This window comes from Falco naumanni, chromosome 9, assembly GCF_017639655.2.
Source record: "Falco naumanni isolate bFalNau1 chromosome 9, bFalNau1.pat, whole genome shotgun sequence".
Lineage (NCBI taxonomy): Eukaryota > Metazoa > Chordata > Aves > Falconiformes > Falconidae > Falco > Falco naumanni.
In genome coordinates, this window is record NC_054062.1 from 44,562,350 (window position 1) to 44,567,626 (window position 5,277).

Genomic DNA, 5,277 nt, shown 5'->3' on the forward strand with positions numbered 1-5,277 from the left:
TAAAATGTTATGGAAGTCAGGTAATTATTGCAGAAGCTATTAAAGAAGGAGGAAAGAGAATGAGAGAAGGGGAATTCATTCCCTAAGTTACTTTCAAAATGTTTGCCTAACCCTAATTATCCTCCTTTGTACTGCAGGTACAGCTGTACAGATACCCAGTTAGAGCTCTCAGAGATCCTTTTGGGACTTCTCAGTGATGAAGTGGCAGGTAGGGAGATATGGCTAGGGACTAAGGATTATGTATTACATATTGGCCTCAAGGATCCCCATTTCCAAATTGTTTATCCCACATAGTATTACTTCTAAGTTAATAATCACTTATTAGTTAATTAAAACTATAAAATCATTACTGAGTTTAGGTGACTGTATTACAACAGAAGTCTAGGATTTCCCAGTAGAGGGATTTTTGCTCTTATATGGTATGCCCTAGAAAACTGGAAATACGGAAGAAAAACACACAAAAGAACAGAATCATCCATATGTAGTGATTTACAATGCTGAGGTAGCTTTGGGAGAAATGTGCAACTCCAAAGAGCATCACACTCATAAAAAATAAAAAAACAATAAAAAACCAAGCAGATGGCCTTTTTCATCTTTCCTTGGAAATAAGTTTTTTATGTTTGGTCTTTGCTTTTTTTTTTTTTTTTTTCTTGTGTGTATGCGTGCACACATCCATATGAGTGATTTTTAGATCATTCCATTGAGATCCAAATTCATAACTGTAGTCTGGACATTGTTCCCATACCAATACCACTATTTTAATTATTTCACTTCTTCAGACATTGTCCCCAGCCTAGCTGCAGTATGTCAGTACAATCTTGTTTTATACCAGGATATGTTTATTCCCCATTCCATTACCAAATCCATTCCCTTCCCCCCGAGCATTCCCTTTATCAAAGAATCTGTAGGCAGAATGGGGGGGTCTCTTACTCTTTTAACTGACAAAACTTTCATGTGCAAATAAACCTCAGACTAACTACTGAACATCGCAGACAGAAGTCCCATACGGTCATGTAAGACTGCATGGAACTCCTCTGATTTCAGAGGAGCTGGGTGGCAGCAGGATAAGAGAATTACTGGGATTTCTGGATGCCAGCCATGCAAACCACACAGTTGTCAAGCACCTGTGGGATAAAGCGTACAGCAAGTGGGTAGAAGCAGGTTCTGAATCTACTGTATTAGCCAAGCAGGTAGATAAGGCTAAGTAGTAGCTGTTGCAGAAAGCTGTGGCTTATTTCTACATTAAACTTGGTATAAATGTGAACACTGTTTGTTTTAAAAGATGACAAGATTATTTCTTTTAAATAGAAGTTTTCATAATTTTCCCTTTATGTTTAACCTTTTCCTATTCCATACAAATGTCCTTGCAGTTGATCTCCTCTGTGTTCAAAGACAGTTCTGATGGCACAAATTCCAAATATAAAAAGATCATTTAAATACATTCAGAAAAGCATTTACAGAAAATGTATTTTTTTTCCTTCAGTATGTTGTTGGTCAGCAAGACGTTCTGACTAGAAAAGGACTTTTATTTTTATCAGCTTTATCCCCAAAACAGCAAATAACTCCCCGAAAACAGCAAAAAACCACTTCGTGCCATCTGCCAAGAACAATTTCTGCTCAACAGAAGTACTTCTGAACATTTCACTAACATAGCGTCCATTCTTAGGCTGCAGTAAGACCTGAATCCTATGTTTCTTCTGGCCTTTAGGATAAATCATAAGAGTTTGAGGCTCTTCCAGACATCTTTCAGCAAACCTACCTGAAGTGGTTTGACATTGTCACCCTCAGCTGTCTCCCCTGTCCCTCTGCAAGAAGCTACTGACCCCAGAGGGTTTTCCCATGCAATACAATCAACCATAAGCTAAGTGGTCACCTTCATTTCAAATGATGCATTCAATTTTTATTTAAACTCATGTAACTAAACTAGGCAACTTATTCAAGTGCTAATGAGGTGATGCTGAGGATGAATACACTTTACCTATGGGCTTACAAGTGCCAGTCGCACTTTCATAGTTTATGATGTAAGCGGATGATCTTTGAATAAGACTTCTGGAAAATACGACATCCAATGGCCTGGTAATTTATTCTGCAAGTGGGAAGGAAAACGTCTGAAGTCATTTAAAGTTTCTGCAGTTTTAAGACACTACTACAGCACCAAGTCCTATAAGCTGGACTGTATCTGGTGAGCTTATGAAGACAAGGAGTTTCAAGAGGCATGTTATTTGCACTGTGTCCATTGAACAAGCAGTTTGCCTGAAAACTAAAGTTAATACAACTTTATTTGCAGAGAGTTTCTTCATAGAAAGGGTACCAATCAAATGATATAGAAATATGACCCAATGAGAACATTTCCATTTGCTTCCATGTTCCTTGGGTTCTGATCAAAATTTTTAAATATAAGGATGGCACATGCTGAGGTCTAAAAATGAGCACAAGTGGGCTTAAAAATATGCCAAGTTTTACACTTCAGTGCCGACAAACTTAATTTTCATTCATGTCTTACTCAAAGGATCCTATTTAATGGTGTAAAATCAATGTCTTTTCCCCTTTAACAATCACCAGATAAGCCAAAATTTATTTTAGGCTCTAAGGTAAAAAGACGACATACAAATAACAAAGCAAAAATGTACTTTCTGGAAGCCTTAAAACATTAAAAGCATCAAGTGTGATAAGAAACCAGACAAATTTAATCCAAGACATATTTAAAACATCTGCATAAATAAATCCACACTAACTTTTTTTCATTTATATATTTATTTAAAGTTTGTACATGTACCAGTCAATAGGAAAAAAGCTCACAGTGGCCTCAGGATTTTCTTCCATCTTATGCAAAACACTTTACCCAAGGAGAAATATCCATGTGTTTGCTAGTTTTAGATACCTCAGGTGTTTTTTTGCAGGCTAACTTTTAGACGAGAAGGACAAACTCCAAAAACTGCACACTCCTGGCTCTACTGCATCTGTAAGAAATGGAGTTGCTCAGCTTCACTAAAAGTGATAGTGTTGGTATTTCAAAGGAGGCATGCCATACAGCTATCCATGCCATAATTTTTAGTCTCTCCATTCCCTATGCTCCCCTCTCCCCACCTACACCCCCTCTTTTTTTTTTTTTTTTTTTTTTTTTTTAACCTCTACTTTAGCTCTACTGCCAAGCACTTTGGAGAATATCAGCAAATACTGAAATCGGCAAAAACATGTATTCTTTGGTCACTATGCAAGCTACACAGAAATACATCTTAAGTAGCTTCTGTAAAGTCACTACAGCACCACAAACACTCCCGCTGTGAATATATTTCTGTTTGATACCAACAGCTCAAGTGACCCAGTGGCAAGTGGGCCCAGGTGCTCAGACAGTTAATAGGTTTCAGTGCCAAACTATAACCATTAGGAATATAAAGATAGCAAGACCTCTCTGGGTTTGTTTTTGCCAATCTGTGCTCTATACATATATAAACAATCCATTTATATGTATGCCTGTGCATATGTATAATCAATAAATCATTGTACATACGCATTTGAAATAAAATACTGACACTAACTTATTTTTTAAATTTACTTCTGCGCTGAGTTTGAAGATATGAGACTCAGTCCCATCCAGAACTTCAGCTTAAAAGAACCCCACAAGCGTAATTTAAGTCTCTCTTGAGTGAGAGCATTTAATGAATCTTCTAGATGTTAGAAGATTTCACACTCTTTAAAAAAAAAAAATAATAATTTCCCAAATGCAGTGCCATGATATTGCCTCTGAGAGCTAAGAGATAAAGGGAGACACATATGCTGAACACATGGATATGAAGGAAGCAGTTACCTTGGCAACGACAACCATGTAAAAGCTTCTTTCTACTAAATTAGAATAGTGACTATTAGAGAAAATATGTTTTTTTCCCAGTGTGATACTGAAAATAAGTTATTGTATTTTATTTGTACATTTTTCAGACCCTTAGACTTTCTGCAGTTAAATGACACTTGCTTTATCCCATGTACCTCCAAGTTCTAATACGTAGTACTTCTGTACTATTTGGTTTCTATTGATTTCCAAATTCAATATGTTTTTTTTCTAACCCATATAAAGCTGCAGACATATTTGAATAGAATGAATTTGCCACCAGGGTCTACAACTTCAGATATTCTCTGTACTGCAAACATAAGTAAAACAAAGAATATTTTAAAATATTTCAACAAATAGCTCTCAAGCATAAAAGTACATGTAAGAACCTGCAAAAAACATATTTGCAGCCATTATAACTAGCAATTTCAAAAAGCACCTAATGAGTCAAGGAACATAATTTCAACTGAAGGCTTTCCATGTTCCCAAAACACTTTTTCTAAAAATCCTGCATCACAGATAACTTTAAAGAATGCATACCTGGGAGCATTCCCCCAGGACACCTTCCGTCACCAGCAAACGTGCCTTGTTTTGCTTAGAAGAGTCCAAAAGAACATTCTTTTTACATGCGCTACAAGCTACACCAAATACTTGCAAAAGCTAACAAATGTATGATTTGTAAGGAAAGACCAGAAGTCACACCTCAGTGGGTGATGGGAGAAGAGCGGGAAACCTCAAAAATGTGGCTGATAGTGGACCAGTCACCACTGAAGAACACAGCACTCCAGTTCCTGCACCATGCATACTGGTAACAACAATAAATTCCTATTCATACAGTCACATCTTCCTGGGACCAGGCAGGTTTCCTCCTGCCTAGAGCAGATTCAGAATTTACAATTAATCTTTCAGACGCAAAGTACACCTATTAACTTGTATTAATGCTTCTGTCTTACGATCATGTAAATTACTGATGATGATCTTTTATTCAGTGTGGTCAGCCACTATGATAATCTCACACTATTTTGTTATCACTCATTCAGAGATACATTAAAACAGTATATTAACATGTATATTACGGCCAGCCCAACTACTTGGTGGACAAAGGGATGTGAGGGCTATGCCATTTGCTCTGCCAAATTTCCATTTTTATCCTGTTTATTGTATTATAATTTGGGTTCATTGAATTTTACAGCTTTCCAGGTGCCTCAGGAAAGAAGTACTTTCTGAATACTATTCTAATATGCCAATTATTACCAATTATTAATCACTTCCATTAAAATTACTGTTTCAAAATCATTAATCCAACAAACCTCAGATATCTGAATGTCCAGATGTCCTACCACAACTAGACAAAGAAAAAGTTATAATACCCAGCATGTCCAGTTATGGCTCCCCCCCAGAGTCACTTCAGATAAAGGAATTAGGCTAGTCAAGACAATTGGCAACTGCAA